The 18,564-nt window shown below is 48.2% G+C and overlaps 1 pseudogene; it reads left to right on the forward strand.

Moving 5' to 3' along the window:
- The first annotated feature begins 821 nt into the window (after positions 1–821).
- Positions 822–1,673, forward strand: LOC144134053 (uncharacterized; annotated as a pseudogene).
- The last annotated feature ends 16,891 nt before the right edge of the window (positions 1,674–18,564 follow it).

Genomic DNA, 18,564 nt, shown 5'->3' on the forward strand with positions numbered 1-18,564 from the left:
GGTTCTTTCTCCGCTCCTTTCCAATCTCGCCATGATGAATCTCCCGGTCCAGCTGGCGAAAGTCGAAGGCATTCAGCATGCGCTGTATGCAGACGACATAACCATCTGGGCCAAACACGACACAGTCGGTGACATAGAAACCCACCTGCAGCAAGCGGCAGCGATCGTAGATGCCTACGCTCGCCATTGCGGCCTTCAGTGCTCCCCGGCTAAGTCTGAATTTGTGCACATTCGCCCATCACCAAAGTGCGATACCGAACTGGAACTATCCCTGCCTAACGGCCCCATACCCGAACACGACGAGATCAGAGTACTTGGTCTTTTCATCCACAAACATAGACGAGTTGAAACAACACTAGCCAGACTGCGCAAGTTAGGAACTCAGGTAGGCATAATGGTCCGCCGGGTCTACGATGCATCGTAGCGCATCGTAGCGCGTGGGGCTACGATGCAAAGACGCCTTGCGGCTGGCGCATGCCTTCGTAACCAGTAGAGTCCTCTACTCGACCCCCTACCTTCACCTTCGGAGATCTGACGAAAATGCCCTCGAGGTAGTCCTCAAAAAAATGTACAAGTTTGCCCTGAACCTCCCGGCAAACCCGTCTAACCAACGCCTCATGGGCCTGGGTATGGTTAACACATTCGCCGAGCTTCGGGAAGCCCACTTGACGACCCAATACACTAGACTCTCGAAAATGCCATCGGGTCGCCGCCTACTAGCCCGACTGCACATTCGCCATCACACACCACTCATGGATGAGCGCGCACGTGTCCCCGAGATTTGGAGACTCGCCCTGAACGTGCGACCTCTCCCGGCCAAAATGTCAAAGGAAGACCATTGTGGCAGACGCCTCGCGCGGGCGGAATCTCTAGCCTACCACTACGGTGACAAACACGGAGTCTTTTACGTGGACGCCTCCGGCCCCCACCGTGGGGGGTGGTACACGGCCGCAGTCGTACACAAAACAGCTACGGTGAACGGACTTACGTTCCGAGCTCAAAACATAACTCATGCGGAGGAGGTCGCTATCGCGCTAGCCGCCGCAGACCGGGACTCGCGGGTCATCATTACTGACCCGAGAGGGGCCTGTAGAAACATTGAACAGGGATACATTCATTTCCTAGCTTACCGCATTCTTCAAAACAGTGACTATCCCGGGGCCACCGCTCCCCGAACGATAGTATGGGCTCCCGTTCATCTAGGACTCGAAGGCAATGAAATGGCAGATGCGTCCGCACGCGCGCTCACTCTCCGGGCAACAACGCCTTCTAACCCTACCTCAGCGGATCCCGATCCCAAGCCCGTCTTTACCTTTAAGGAAATAACACAACTTTACCAATCTGAACATTCAATCTTTCCCAAGCCATGCAAGGACCTCACTAAGACGGAGGAACCCATTCCCCTCCGTCTCTTCACCAAAACTCTGCTGTGCCCAGAAGTTCTCAAATTCTTTGATCCCGCTTGCACGGGAAAATGCCCACACTGTGAGGAGAAGTCCTTGGATATCTACCACATGGTGTGGGCATGCCAGTAAACCCCGAACCTAGACTCCAAACCCAACCCCACCCCGGAGGACTGGGAGGCAGCCCTGCTCAACTGTTCCGACCTAACGAGCCAAAAGGCCCTAGTCGTCTGAGCCCGAGCAGCCCTGAAGGCCAATGGGCTCCTGTAACGAGGAGCCCACCTAGTGTTTGTAAGGGAGGGTCCCTTCAGGGCCCTCTCATACTTCCTCCATGTATATTCCCAATAAAGTTTTCTCTCTCTCTCTCTCTCTCCTCATTACAGCCTAATCAGGGCTGGGCGATTTTTTTTTCGACAAATACAGAGAAGATGGTGGGTTATCCTCAGAAAATAAAGCAATTTCGCGAAAAAAACTTACTTGAAACAATATAATCTTATAGAATAACGCAGGACAGGGGATGCAGCTGTACATTACATAACAAGTGCTCGAGCGCTGGTCCAGGTCGGAAAAATTTCGTTTGATTTACTGGCGATGGCAGACCATCTTGAGCGTTGCATGGAGTGGCAACAACGCTAAATTGGCTGTAACTGTTGCAATCTTTACCAATTAACGGTCAGCACGGAAGCATAGACATCATTTTTCACTTGCACACAAAGGTGCAGAATATATCTTGGAGCACTGCTGCAACGAATTTAGCGTGATTGATTGATTGATTGATTGACGGATTAAAATAACTTTTATTTCAAATATTAATGTTTCAGCTCCCTCCCCAGCCCCTCTAAACGTGCATGGGAAGGCGGGAGTCGTGAGCCCGTGAATTAAAAGGCTGGAAGGCAGCCCATGGTTGTTGGGTGTACTTCTGCCAGATGAACCATGCGTCGCTCATTGGTAGGGTCTGCTCTTCGTAGCACGGTCTTCCAGGCTTCTCAACGTAGATTTTGTTCTACCCCTGGGGATTGTGGGCACGCACAAAATATGTGGTCGATGGTCCCTCATGCCCCAGAGTGTTTTCGGTGATCGTTGTACCTAACTGTCTTAGCACGTAAACTCTGTATAAGGGTCATGGAGGTCACGAGTTTATAATAACAATATATTAATTGGTTTTTGGGGAAACGAAATGGCGCAGTATGTCTCACACATCGTTGGGCACCTGAACCGCGAAGTAAATTAAGGGCTAAAGGAGGGAGTGAAAGACGAAAGGAAGATAGAGGTGCCGTATTGGAGGGCTCGGGAATAATTTCGACCACCTGGGGATCTTTAAGGTACACTGGCATCACACCACTCACGGGCGCCTTAGCGTTTTCCTTCCATAAAAACGCAGCCGCCGCGGTTGGGTTCAACCCTGGGAACTCCGGCTACTGATCCGGAGTTCCCGGGTTCGAATCCGACCGCGGCGGCTGCGTTTTAATGGAGGAAAAACGCTAAGGCGCCTGTGTGCTGTGCGATGTCAGTGTACGTTAAAGATCTCTAGGTGGTCGAAATTATTCCGGAGCCCTCCACTACGGCACCTCTTTCTTCCTTTCTTCTTTCACTCCATTCTTTATCCCTTCCCTTACAGCGCGGTTCAGGTGTCCAACGATATATGAGACAGAAACTGCGCCATTTCCTTTCCCCATAAAGCAATTTAAAAAAAGAGACGTTTGTGGGGTAGCGTACTTCCGTACCGCTTTAGCTGGGCGATATTAGTCCATAACGTGTACTTGACCTCCCCCATTTTAACGCGACAGCGTTAAGGAGCTCGTGTCGCAGAAAAGCACTTGTCGTTGGCGGCGTTGTTCGCGAGCGAAAAATGACGCATCTCGGTGGACACCTGAACAGCACCGTAAAGGAAAAAAAAATTTCTTCCGTTAAGGCGCGGTACGGCGTCACGCCGTTCTGGCGATGGCGTTGTGTGCACCCCTTCGCAACGCCGCAGCACGCTGTCGCGTCTCAATCTTAAAGACGAAGCTTAAACGCCAAATTCTTATCGCCGCTAACATTAGCTCACGTTACTGCTTCCTTCTTAGTTGAAACGTGCTGTTCGTTGCCTTATCCGCCGTGTTGCAAAGCCGAGATCGTGTGGTGTGCGATGTCAGTGCACGTGAAAGATCCCCAGGGGTCTAAATTATTCGGGACCAGAGATGGGCATCCTCACGAGGCCGAACCCTCATGATCCCTCACCCTCACCTCATGAGGATTTCACTAAATGAAGCGAGGGTGAGGGAGGATAGGGAGAAGAAAATACGTGAGGACGAGGGTGAGGGTGGAACGACATCATGAGGTGAACGCGAGGGAGGGAAGGCATGATGAGGTGAGGGCTAGGGAGGAAAGACATGAGGGGTGAGGGTGTGGGAGGGCTAAATTCACTATTCGGGGGCGACGGTGGTGGCCCAAGCCGTATTGTGGTCTAACGTTTCTCCCTGTGCCGCCCGTTATATGAATTCGCTTTTTAAAGCGCTACTTGTTAGGGTGAAGATCCCGGGGAAGACGTAGTTTCTGCATTCTGCAGGTACACGAGACACCCGCCGCGGTGGCTCAGTGGTTAGGGCGCTCGACTACTGATCCGGAGTTCCCGGGTTCGAACCCGACCGCGGCGGCTGCGTTTTTATGGAGGAGAAACGCTAAGGCGCCCGTGTGCTGTGCGATGTCAGTGCACGTTAAAGATCCCCAGGTGGTCGAAATTATTCCGGAGCCCTCCACTACGGCACCTCCTTCTTCCTTTCTTCTTTCACTCCCTCCCTTCTTCTTTCCCTTACGGCGTGGTTCAGGTGTCCAACGATATATGAGACAGATACTGCGCCATTTCCTTTCCCTAAAAACCAATTATTATTATTATTATTACACGAGATGAACACAAAACACGGGTGCAGCATATGTTCTCCGCCGTCGTGATGTACTACAACGCCGAAAAAAGCGCTCTTCTAACTCACAAACCTTTTTCTTTTAATTGTGTAATGTATTTGATAAAACACCCTGTATAGTGCGATAGCAAGGGTCCACTGGCGGGGCCGTGCGGATGGCTGCCAGTCCAACGGGAACCATGTTACCGTAGTCAACATTTTCATTATCAGCCCTGAGTCTGCCGGATGATCACAGTGTAGAGTAAATTGGAAGCTCAAGAAACATACACTCCCCAAAGAAAAATATTTAACACATGACGTTTAGAGACCCGCACGGGTCCCTTGTTCACAATGAGGATGAGCGGAATGGGCCGCTACTTAAAAGCGGACTTAACTCCACAGTGAGTGGGCGTGGATATCGGGGAGATTCTCTCTCCTCCTGTTGATTGCATTCTTTGTCGTCTGTATGTAATATGATTCGAGAAGTAATCGTGAAGATAAAGGTTTCTTCGTGTCCAAGATTGTGGCGTTCTCCCAGTCAATAGAGTGTTGCATCATTCTGACATGTTCTGCAAGTGCGTTGGAGGAAGTGCGACCTTTCTTGACGCCACTGTTGTGTTCCCTTATTCTTCTTTTAAAATCGCCTGACTCGCCAATCTATGATGTATCGCAATCCTTGCAGGGGATCTTGTATACAACGCCGGAGTAACACGTGCGCTCTAGGCGGTTGTTCACGTGACACAGCTGCTGTTTCAGCTTGCTGGACGGTACGTGCGCAATTCGAACGCCGTATTTGACAAATATTCGCGCAGAGCCTCACTTGTACCCCGGTAATACGGGACAGTCGCGCGTTTCTGTTGCCCAACAAACTGGGGCTGTGCAGGTTCCTTACAGCGGTGTTCTTGATTGTATCTGACGGGGGTAGCCATTATTTTCAAGGTCGACGCGAACTTTCTGCTGCTCGGAAGGGAGAAGGCCAGGACTAGAACATAGATGACCAGCTCGCTTGAACAGAGCGGACACGACGGAGCGTTTGTGGCCTATAGGATAGGCAGATTTAAAATCGAGGCACTTGCCGATATGTGTTGGCTTTCGGTATACGGTAGTGGTGAGCCCATCGGGAGTGCGGAGAACGAGAACATCGAGAAAAGCAATACTTCCGGCGGCTTCTTCTTCCATTGTGAACTCAACTGTTGGTTGAAAAGAATTGAGGTGGTAAAAAATATATTGTATTTTATATTGTTTACATTTCGATACTTTCATTCCTTATACGTGTATGTTCATTTAGTACACATCGCCTTTATGCTACAGTACATACGAGTTTTTCCCCACCCTGCAAAAGTATCGTAAACAGGATTGACATAATGATAAATGCATCTGAAGTTATATTTTTCATGATTACCATAACTTCATGTTTTCAGTAAATTCAACACGAAGAACTGCGTACAGAATATGAAGTCTATACTCACTACCGAAACGACGCTAATGAACCATTCAAAATTAATACGAACTCTGTATGGCGTTATGCAGATCATATTAGAACCTTGTGAAAACTACTCACAAAATCCATTGAAAGAACATATAAAGCATAGATACGGTATTTAGGTTTACGTTCTTTTTTATTTCCCAAACTTTATATGAGCCGCTAGTATTTAGCGTTAAGGCTGCGCGTACAAAACAGTAATATACCCTCATCGATGAGAAAATATTCATTCATGAATGTGTGCTCTTCATAATCCCAGTTTTAAACTGTGGGAGGACATTGTGCACTGCGAGGACCCCGACCAGCAACGAGGACTGATTCACAGGGCGCACGCTACGGCGCAGGCCAATGGGCTGTTGAATTGGCGGACGACCGAAGACTCCAAGATTTTTAATTCTTTCAGTCAGCTTTTCAATCAAAGAATAAATTGCCTTGCAGCTGCCATTTAACAAATTCAGTGAGGCTTACTACCGCGGCGGCTCAGTGGTTAGGGCTCTCGATTACTCATCCGGAGTTCCCGGATTTGAACCCGTCCGAGGCGGCTGCGTGTTTATGGAGGCAAAGCGCTAATGCGCCTGTGTGCTGTGCGATGTCAGTGCACGTTAAAGATCCCCAAGTGGTCGACATTATTCCGGAGCCCTCCACTGCGGCACCTATTTATTCCTTTCTTCTTTTACTCTCTCCTTTATCCCTTTCCCTGCGGAGCGGTTCAGGTATCCAACGATATATGAGACAGATACGGCGCAATTTCCTTTCCCCCAAAACTAGTTATTATCGTTATGAATATTATTATTATTGTTATAAATGGTGACTCTCTCGAAATTCAGGAATTGCGTTCTGCAACGACATCACAGACGTAATGCTCTTTGTGATAATACGCCTAAGCAAATGAAACACAACCGACGACACAAGTAATAAATGGGGATGCGCAGAAACACTGTAAAACACTTACAAATTCTCACAGAGGTATAATGTACTTTTCAACAAGTTGTTCAGAGTTGAAAAGACTTCCCTTGGCATTGTATGATATAGTATGATATCGCGCATCATGTTATATCACGGTATCTGTTGTACGGTACGGCGCGGTTTCGTATGGCATGGTGGGGTGTGATATGGTACGCTGTGTTATGGTATGACATTGAATGGCACTGTTTGGTTTGATTTATAGAGGATCAACGTCCCAAAGCGACTCATGCAATGAGGGACGCCGTAATTAAGGGCTCCGGAAATTTCGACCACGTGGGGTTCTTTAACGTGAAGAAACATCGCATCGTTTACCGGCCCCTCGAAATTTGCCTGCATCAAAATTTGAACGCCACGGCCGGAATCAAGTTCACGTCTTTCGGCTCAGCAGCTGGGGGCGATAACCACTGAGCCACAGCAGTGGCTGCTTGGTTGTAAAGCGTACGGTCGACTAGATTTTTGTATTTTAGAGCTGCAATATCTCCACGGTTTGTAGTCAATTCAAATGAGTTCATTTTTCACACTTTAGCACATAAAGGGTCATTCTAGAAAGGACACAAACCGCAGCTTTTTGTTATGCTCCGAGCCTACGACGGCTGGCAGCTCAAAACAAATGAGGTGCGTAAACTTAAAAAGGAGAACAGAAAAGTGTGAGCATGTAGAATTAAAACAATTGCTCCTAAACAGTTTACGTAATGTACAGAAACGAAATATATGCAAATTGTAACAAACAAAAAGGGACTTCAGAATACATAACACGAAAGCAGCACACGAAAAATTAGAAATAATTGGTCTGCAGTCACGCAGGCCACGCCTGGTTTACCTTGATATGAATAAAAAAAAAGGGAACGCACGGTGTAACCTCGAAAGCAACACAAAACCTCTGTACAGTAATCCAGTCGGTGAATGATACCTCAGTATTTTCAGGATTACTCATAGTTTAGATAGAGTAATGGCTTCGCAAGGCTGTGTGCTCCATACATTATTTGATACATGTGTCATGAATATGAGTGCACGGAGGCAAGCGCAAGAGATCATAGCTACAGCGAAAGTTTAAATAATATTAAGCTTATTTTTCTGCTGTTAAAAACAAACAAAAACGTCCTCGTTTTATTGAACATATCTTGAAATGATGGTGATTCTCAGTAATGCATACATTGCATAGCAATACGCTCGCCATCGTTACAGATTCCCGTGGGTAAAACAGCAACAAAAATTCCTTTTGCTAGGCGGTCAGTTATCAGTGCACACAGCAAAGCCAGCGCAGTGTCAGAGGTGGTATGCATTGAGTCAGTTAAGCTTCAGCAACAAGTACCACATTTCACAATAGTTCAGTTGCGCACGACTTCTGACGGTAATTCAAAATGTGCAACTAATGACCTACCAGCGAATTTTGTAATTTGAAAATATATTTCGCAGTTCCACATTCCTTGCACAAGAAAAATAAGCTTTGGGCATTTAGAACTAGCTTCTGTCAAAGAGCACATCGAACGGCCGCCCCCAAGTGGCAGGCTATTCCCAAGAAACCATGACACCCTTCTAGCACTCGCATTAGCGGTAAGTGAGCAAAAGGGTGCAGAACCATTTGCGTAAGCGGGAGCTCTGGACTGGATTGTAGGAGCTCCTAGACTTAATGGCCAACCTCGATTTCGGAGAAAGGCACAGTACTTTTCTTAGCACAACGAGCGAGCCTTGCATACTGCGGAAGCCACGGTGCACCACAGCTCCTGCACGGCAGTAGTCAAGCATGGCGTTTGGTGGTGGTGGTAGTGGTTTTATTAAAAAAATAATAGTAAAAAGGAAGGAAAAGATTTTTGCTAGCCCCGGCATCTGCCATCGATACTGAAGCACCTGAGCTGGGGCAGCGGAAATAAAGGACAGCAGGCAGAATGAAGAAATGAAATGAAAGAGGTGAGGGGACAGGAATAGAGGACAGGGGGAGAAGTAATATGTACAAACTATGTACACAATAAGTAATGTGTCCAGGTTGTGCGCGTGATTAGTTCAGTTTAGAGGAATTAAGTCACACACGCGCACAGCACTGTGTAGGTTACAACTGGAGTGGGGCGTCCAGTTATTAATCGTTCAAGGTAGAACTCGCGGAGCGTTCGGTCACTGCGTGTAACTACCTGACGGAGAACAGACGGGACGTCAAGCCCGTGTGTTCGAGGAATGCACAGAGGCTCACCAAAGTTCGCTCACGAGTGCGCGCACTGCCCTGCGGCCACAATAGCGTCTTGATGGAGTCTGGTAGTATGCCCTGCGCCCTATAGGCCGCGAGCATATCGCGACGAGCATCGGCGAACGCGGAGCAGCGAAGGAGCAGATGTTCTAGTGTTTCCACTGCACCGCATCCGTCACACACATCACTCGTCGCGATTCCGTGCCGCTCCCGTCGTTCCCCGGGCCACACGCAGCCAATGCGCGCGCGGAGGATCATTGCACGTTGCGACCGTGTAAGTGCGCGACAGCCGGTGACACTGTCGATGCGCTCACCTCCCGCGATGCGTGGGTCGGGGTGCTGCTTTCGGAGATGGTCGTGAATGGCCGCACGCACGTCCTCCAGCGCAAGGGGCAGATCGCTGGCAGGTAGTTGGTGTGCAGCGGTCGCGAGGTCGTCAGCTTCTTCGTTGCCGGCGATGCCGCAGTGACCGGGCACCCACTGTGCACGCACGGCACAACCTCTCTGCGCGAGGCGCTCGATACGCGAGCGAATTTCCCGCACTAGTGGGGTACCGCGGCCGTTAGATTGCAGGCGGCTGAGGGCGGCGCGGGAGTCGCACAGAAGAGCACTCCTGGGCGGCGGAGGGCCGAGGGTGAGCAGCAGGTCCAGCCCGAGCCGGATCCCCATCAACTCCGCCGTGGTGGAGGAGCCCAGGAAGGTTGCGTGTTGCTGGCTGTGCAGTCGCAGGGCGGGGATGGTGGCCGCCGCAGCAAGGGAGCAGCTGTCGCGGGCCACTGAGCCGTCGGTGTACACGAGGAGATGGTCCTGGAGCTCCTCGTGTATGACGGCTCTGGCCAGCTGCTGCACAGCGCAGAGTGGTGTGCTCCGCTTTCCCGCGATGCCGACGATCTCTCGCTGTACCTCCGAGGCAGCAGGCCAGGGCGCGCAGGAGCCGTAGGGGGGTGGGCCTTGGGTCAATTGCTCATACTCGAGCAGCGCCGCGCCCATTCGTGAGCGCGGGTGCGAGCGCATACGCTGCAGCAGCGAGCCGCCGTCCGGTGCGCGGTGAAGCCGGTCGATGTGATTCAGTGCCCTGCGCGCTGCTTGGAGCTCAAGGGGCCACGCTCCTGCCTCGGCCAACGTTGCGGCGCACTGCGAGTTTTTGGGCAGGCCTAGGCACACGCGCAGGGACTTGCGGTGCTGAAGCTCGAGCTTCTTCCAGCACGGCTTGCGCACCGTGACGAGCGGCAGCGCATAGAGCACCGCCCCCAAAGCTGCGGCATTGTATAGACGCAGCGCGGCTTGCTGGGAGATGCCCTGGCCTCGAGCGGTGAGCTTGTGCACGGCGGCGGTGATCCTCTTCATCTGCAGACAGGCCTTGGTCGCCGCTCCTGCACGGCAGTAGTCAAGCATGGCGTTTGGAAAACTCGTGAAAAAGAAGGAAACGTAAAGCGGCTGGTGAGTCTATCTTTAAAGAAACCGGGCGGTCGTCACCTGAAAGACCTCAATTAGAGGACAGTGCTATTATTTCGTGCTGGGTGCCCGCCCGCCCCTGACCCCTGTGGCTCGCGTATGGATGGCAGCTCGCTGCACTTGGAGAGGAACGCAGGCCATCACTCCTAATAACCCTGAACACGTAAAACACTTTGCTCTTCTTCTGCTCACCTTCCACTGCCTCGTGCTGCCACCGCCGTCATTCCAGCCACCCTCCAAGGTTGCAGCCGTCATCTCCAGGAAGACGCGCCTGCTAATGATTACAAGTGCCCATAACTACGCCTTCCTCTAGTGGAAATAAGCGCCTTCTCTTTTCACTCCTGGTGTTGCTTAGCTGGGTTTCTTTTTCTTTGTATTGTCAGCCTTAGCACTGCACAATATTTTACTGCTCTAAAGATTTGTGGAAATGTCCTGCATTTAGCCGTTATGTCTTTGTTGGGAGCGTGCCTTGTGGTAGGTTTACCACCTGCCCACGGGTTGTGAGCAATCCGCCAGGTGGATATATATATATATATATATATATATATATATATATATATATATATATATATATATATATATCTTGAGAAATATCGGCAATCCTATCAAAACGTCAAGTAAAAAAATGTTTCCCATGAACGAAGCTGAGAGTTAGAGCGATTACACGCTTCCTTTAAAGGGAACATTTTTACTTTAAAAATTTTCATCGGAGGACCGACCTTTGTCAACAGTGATTTTCAAAAGTCATAGCCCTTGAAAAAGATCGGTCCTCCAATTCAACTAAACATGTTTTCTTAAACGAAGCGCATACGCCGCTCTACATATATACATATATAAAGAAAATGAGGGGCTCATTTGACAAACAAGAAGGAAGCCAATAGTCACCAAGACCAAGGTGCACAGGGGAATGTTTTTTTTTAATTTATAGTGCCAATTCATTGCAGAACAATACTTCGATTAATCGGTCGCCTAACAAAATTTGCTTATAAAGCAGCAGAAAAAACAACCATGCCGAAAGTGGGATCCGAACCCACGACCTCCGAGTATCGCACTAGTGACCACTCTCGAGGTTCTCGTACAATCAAAGCATAAAGACGCACGAAAGCAGCAGACTGGACAGCCGTCGCCGTAGCTCAGTTGGTAGAGCACCGGACGCGATATTCGGAGGTCGTAGGTTCGGATCGCACCGGGGCATGGTTGTTTTTTCCGCTACTTTACAAGTAATTTTCTTTAAGCTACAGATTAATCAGTGTTATTCTGTCATTTATCTACATTACAAATTAACAAAAACAAAAGAGAAACATTCCTCTGTGCACCTTGATTTCGGTAGCTGTTGGCTTCCCCCACACACACACACACACACACACACACGCACGCGCACGCGCGCGCGCACACACACACACACACACACACACACGCATACGCGCGCGCACACACACACACACACACACACACACATAAAGTAGGCTGACATACGCTTAAAAACGTAGCAAGAGTTTTCTGACGTTTCGACTGCGGACCAGTCTTCTTCAAAGTGTTACATGATTATTCCAGGCGAGTACTTATAGCCGTTGCATAAAGGCTGCTACAATGTGCCCGAGTTGAAACCCCTCCCAAGAAAAAAAACTTTACAAAAATGGTTCCCAGGCGCTTTCCGCGTGATGGATCACAGTGATTCACTGTGATTGGTTAAGTTATGTTGAAAATATATACCATATTATTCTACTAATAATGAACACAAGAAATTTTATTAAAAGATATCTTATCCACCTTGGTTTCGGTGATTCTTGGCTTCCGTCACACATATGTAATAACGAGCCTCTCTTTTCCCTTCACTTCCTGCTCAATAGCCAGAGGGCCTCGATTTTGGCAGTCGTGATGCGAAAATAGCACCGGATTGCGCGCCCGCAGCTGGCGCTCTCGCTGTAGGATCACGATCTTAGGCGGCACTCGCGGTGATACAGGACGTACTACGTCCCCCGCTGTGGACGGGGGTGGTGCAGGTTAACACTCTTAACGTTCGGTTGCATTACACATATATACCCCGTCAAGCTGAAAATTGGACACCTCTCGCCTCAGTTCAGTTGCTGGCCACCAGATGCGATGTTCGCAGGTCGTGGGTTTGGATCCCACTGCCGTTTGATGGCAAGGATTGCCGGCCGTGGGACTTGCAAAACCCACGTTGCTCTTCCCGAGCAACCTGAAGGTCACGTAGAGAGGCCTCGGACAAACAACCATCGGCGAAACTACGATGGGAGTTATGCAGCTAGCGCACTAAACACACTTTAGGTCATCGAACTCGGTCAACCTTTGGTTCTGGTCCACTCGGACCGAGCGTGATCTCTTTTTTCGCCTTATCATCACCGATTAGAACAAAATTTGAGCCGAAATGCCCCTAAAGCTAACACTGGCTTACAAAATATGTGTCACGCCTTTCATGATGCGAATTGCCGTGAAATTTTTCCGTACTCTTTGTTCGCCATGTGAAGTATCCTTCCTGTATAGACCTAACTATACTGCCCAGTATGTACATAAAAAAGGATTAAAGAAACATTGCTCATTATGCGCAGAGTGCTGCACCTAATTATAACGAGCAGCTTTTTTGTGGCCGCAGTGGACATTCTCGTGCTGCCCTACATCACTGGCTTCAGCCTTAGATACCCAGGTGTAAGACTGTAGGGCCCTGTAGTGAGATATTGGCTGATGGAAATTAGAGATCACCAAAGCGTACAGATCCGTCTTTCGCACAGCCATATCGCGCCTGGCTGCACTAAGATGTGCTTTCCCAGTGCCATGCAAAATAGATGCGGGCTGTTGGACTTCATGCATTAGTTTGCCTAAGATATCAATGCAGGGAGGTAAAGCGCTACTCAGCAGCTTTTAAAAGATATTGACCACGGGGAACATTAACGACACATTCCCCGCAGTAGTACTATAAGTGGCTCGGTAATAGTTGTCTTCAGCGGTTTGTAAGGCTGTCACCAGGTGATCAAAAAACCGCTTTATCACAGCAGCATAAGTGTTTCTTGATGGTTAATGCTCAGAAATGTTTCACTAGGTTCAAGCAACACTTCCGTTGGGAGCACTGTCTACGGTGATTAACACAAAGTAGCAAAGCTGGGCAGGAGAAGAACCGGCTGCAATTACCCGATACCTTGGGCAGGCAACCTGTGAAGCACCAGCGGTGGCACTGTGAAGTAAATTAAGCAGCTGAGTGTGACGCACCTCAGATTTCACTTGCAACACTCTAACCCTATCTTTAGCCAGCGTAACGCCACCTATTCCGCTTGCGCACTCCACCCTATTCTTCAACCTTGCAGGAAAGTTATTTGCTCTCTTTGGGGCACTCTTAAGGTTCAGTGATTAGAGTCAGAAAGCGGCTTAGGTGGCATCTCATCAGGCACATCGGAATGCCCGCCTTCCTTCGGTCAAGAGGCATCCAGTTTTATGTGGTTCTGCGCTAACTTTTTCCGCTGCTTTCACTGTCTGTGGTGGTAGGCTCAAGATTGAACGAGTCCGTGCCTTTCTCGTGCAGTCATTACTTGGCATTATTTTTTCTATCTATGTGAGAGCGGTCAGACTCAGAGAAACCGCTGGGTTCGAGTGGAGGTTAGAAATTGGAACCCCTTAAAAAGTGAACTGCAGAAAGCACTTTGGCCTTTTACCTCATCCTACACCCAGTAGTCTGCAACAGCACACTCGCTCCTTATGCGTCTCCTAAATTTTAATTGTGTAAGCGCCTTCCTGAAGAAGAGGCTCTAGATAACCGAACTTCAACCCTTATAAATAGAGCGGTCGCCATTATCATTCGCATAGAATTTGTACAAGTGCGGTTTTCTTTCGCTCTGGTAAACTAAAGATCTCGAAGCAATAAACGCGGTTATCAAAACAGAAAGAAGAATTGCATAGAGGGCTCGTCGTGTTTATCTCAAGATGAGGACCTACTATTGTTTAATGTGAAATGTGCCAAGGCGATCCGTATAGGTTCGTTCGGAAATTGATTATGTATGTCACAGAAGTGATGCTCAAGGTATGGGAGCTTTGAAACGCACAAGTTGTTAAACATGCATCTGAAAGAGCGTACCTGAGTCTGCGTTTCTTGGTTTTTAAGTGTCTAAAATGTTATGGCTTACTAAACTCTTCAATTTAATTTCTTAAGGAAATGAAAATCATTCAAAAATGCTTACTTAAGCAAACTTCGTCTTTGTGTGGACTATTTTGCGTTTTAAGTTTCTAAATTGTAAACTCAAAACGTGGCTTATTTTTGCAATGTACGAAGCCAGTTTATTCTGATACTAAAATACGCCGTTGCCCTTCACTGATTATTTAGTTCGGTTCGCATTCCTTACGCAGACATTAAGTCAGCAACTTCGTGAACACTTGGTAAAATTAAACCCTATTTAATTTATCCCTGTCTATCACAGAATTCATCATCATTATCATCATCATCATCATCAGCAGCAGCAGCCTTGCTACACCCACTGCAGGGAAAAGGCCTCTCTCTCCCACGTCTCTCCAATTCACCCTGTCCTTTGCCAGATGCATCCACCCTTTGCCTGCAAACTTCTGTATCTCATCCGCCCGCCTAACCTTCGCCGCCCCCTGCTACGCTTACTTTCGATTCGAATCTACTCCGTTACCCTTAAGGACCAGCAGTTATCTTGCCTTCGCATTACATTCCCTGCCCAAGCCCTTTTCTTCCTCATGAGTTCGACTAGGATGTCATTCATCCGCGTTTGTTTCCTCACCCACTCTGCCCGCTTCCGGTCTCTTAACGTATCACCTACCATTTTTCTTTCCATGGCTCGCTGCGTTGTCCTTAACTTAAGCTGAACACTTTTCGTTAGCATCTGTGTTACTTCCCCGTAGGTGAGTACCGGTAATATACAGCTGTTGTACACTTTTCTCTTGAGGAAAATTGGTAAACAGCCACTCTTGATTTGAGAGAATCTGCCATATGCGCCCCTCCCCATTCTCATCCTTCTAGTTATTTCCCTCTCATGATCCGGATCAGCAGTCACTACCTGCCCTAAGTAGACGTATTCCTTTACAACTTCCAGGCTCTCGCTGCCAATTGTGAACTGCTGTTCCCTTGCTAAACTGTGTAACATTATTTTCTACATGTTAATTTTTAGACCCAGCTTTCTGCTCTGCCTGTCTACCTCATTGATCATGATTTGCAGTTCACCTCCTGAGTGACTCAGCAAAGCAATGTCAACCCGCCGCGGTGGCTCAGTGGTCAGAGCGCTCGACTACTGATCCGGAGTTCCCGGGTTCGAACCCGACCGCGACGGCTGCGTTTTTATGGAGGAAGAACGCTAAGGCGCCCGTGTGCTGTGCGATGTCAGTGCACGTTAAAGATCCCCAGGTGGTAGAAATTATTCGCGAGCCCTCCACTACGGCACCTCTTCTTCCTTTCTTCTTTCACTCCCTCCTTTATCCCTTCCCTTACGGCGCGGTTCAGGTGTCCAACGATATATATGACAGATACTGCGCCATTTCCTTTACCCAAAAAAACAATTATTATTATTATTATTATTAAGGCAATGTCACCAGCGAATCACAGATAATTTAGTTATTCTCCATTTACTCTTATTCCCAAATGTTTCCAATTCATGCCTCATTATACCTCCTGAAAATAGGCAGTAAATAGCCGTGGCGAGATCGTGTCTCCTTGCCTGACGCCCTTGCTTATTGGAATTTTATTGCTGACTTTATGGAGCACTATAGTAGCTGTGCAATTGCTGTACATATATTCTAGTATTTTGACATAAGGCTCTTCTACCCCCTGATTACGCAATGCCTATATGACTGCTGAAGTTTCCACTGATTCGAATGCTTTCTCGTAATCAAGAAAGGCTATATATAGAGCTTTGTTATATTCTGCGGATTTCTCTGTCACCTGATTGATAGTGTGAATATGATTTATTGTGGAACATCCTTTACCAAATCCTGCCTGATTATTTGGCTGATTAAAGTCTAAGCTTGGCCTGACTCTGTAAGCGATTACCTTCGTAAATACTTTGTAGCAACGGATAATAAGCTGATCGGTCTGTAATATTTCAGGTCCTTGGCGTCTCCCTTCTTGTGAACTAAGATAATGTTTCCATTCTCTCAAGCTTCTGGTACGGTCGAGGTCATAAGGCGTTGCGTATACAGGGTGGCTAGTTTTTCTAGCACGATGTCCCCTCCATCCTTCAACAGATCTACTGTTACCTGATTCTCCCCAGCCGCGTTTCCGCCTTCCATTGCTCCTAAGGCTTTCTTTAATTCCTCTTTCTTTACTGGCGGAATCAGGCATTGCTGTGCACTACTGTCTTACTCATTAATGCTCTGATTACATTGGCTACTGTACAGATTTTTGTAGAACTCTTCGGCTATGATAACTATCATAACCATATTGCTAGTGGCATTGCCCTGCTTGTCTCTTAACGCATACACCTGGTCTTTACTAATGCCTAGTTTCCTCTTCACCGCTTTTAGGCTACCTCTGTCCTTTAGAGCATGCCCGATTCTCTTCATATTAAACTTCTCTATGTCGGCTACCTTGCGCATATTTATTAACTTCGATAGCTCTGTCAGTTCTATTCTGTCGGTAGGGTTAGACGCCCTCATGCTTTCGCGTTTCTTCATCAGATCTTTCATCTTCTGATATAGCTTTCCGGTATTCTTTCGAACTGTCCTACCGCCTACTTTTACTGTGCACACCGTAATGATGGCTGTCAGATTATCGTTCAATGTATGAACATCCAGATCGTCTTCCTCAGTTAAAGCCGACAATCTGTTTTGCAGCGCTATCCTAAATTCCTGTACTTTCCCTCCTACGGCTGACTCGTTAATGGGCTTCCTCTTCAATAGCTTCTTCCGTTTCCTCTTTAAGTCTAAGCTAATTCGCGACCTTACCATTCTGTGGCCGCTACAAACCAGCTTTCCGAGGATGGCCGCATCCGGAACGATGCCATGTTGAGCGGATAGTACATAGACGATTTCATTTTTAGTCTCACCATTGGGGCGCTTCCAGACCCACTTCCTGTTTTCTCGTTTGCGGAAGAAGGTATTCATGATCCGTAAATTATTTCTATCTGCGACTTCGACTAATAACCGGCCCCTGCTATTTCTAGAACCTATCCCATAGTCAACTACCGCGTGGTCACAGAATTCATTGGGTGCATTAGCAGCGGAAAGACAGCGAGAGCAGACCGCTATCGTAGTGCACACAAACTTTTGCCTAGTTCTCTGACTCCAAGTTCTGCCTCTGCTTTATTCTCAAAATTCCGTGCAGTTCTTACACCTCCGCCAATGAAGATATTGAACAGTGCGTTTCTTTGTCAGTGCTATCGTCATTTTTTTCGCTGGAGCTAGAAACTAACGCACACAATAAGGTAGTAGGTTACAGCGACAAAAACGAGATGGTTTTTATTTTGTGATATTTGCTGACACAGCCTGCGGCGGGGGATTGAACAGACAGTTAAGGCAGCAAGCAGGTGATGAATTATGGCTTAGATGATTATGTAACATTTTTCCTGCGTTTGTATCCTTCTCTCTACTTCCAGCTGGACTCTACTCATCATCTGACTGGCTAAGCCCACAGCAGGGCAAAGGTTGGCCCCATATCCTTCCAATTACCCCGTTTTTTGCCAACTCCGGCCACCAAATCCCCGCAAACTTCTCGGTTTCATGCGTTAAACTAATGGCGAATTCCAATCGCAGGCCCGGTGCGGTCTGCACGCTCTGTGACAGAGCGCCTGAAACCGGCGCAGAGCGCGCGATCTGAAATTGCGATTGGAGTACACTTGCTCTGGCCAGAGCATGCAGGCCAAAGCATGTAGGGCGCCGCTATCGCCGCTGAATAAGAACGTCACGCAAACTTCCGGTCGTATCTGCCGATTTCGGCGGAGCAGTCCCGACTGCTCCACGGAGCAATCTCGGCTCGGCAACCACTCCCTGTCTACGATTGGAAGACTCGATCCGTGCCTCAGATCTGCGTTTCGAATACAGTTGCTCCGAAAAGAGCAGGAAACGTTGCCACAGAAGTGCTCCAACTCTGCGATTGGAAGTCACCATTACTTTCTGCCGCCCACTGCTACGCTTCTCTTCCCTTGGAGTTCACTCTGTAACCATTAAGGACAATCGGTTATCTTGCCTTCACTATAAATGCCCTGTCCAAGCCATTTCTTCCTATTGATTTTGAAATAGGGT

This window comes from Amblyomma americanum, chromosome 5 (assembly GCF_052857255.1).
Source record: "Amblyomma americanum isolate KBUSLIRL-KWMA chromosome 5, ASM5285725v1, whole genome shotgun sequence".
Lineage (NCBI taxonomy): Eukaryota > Metazoa > Arthropoda > Arachnida > Ixodida > Ixodidae > Amblyomma > Amblyomma americanum.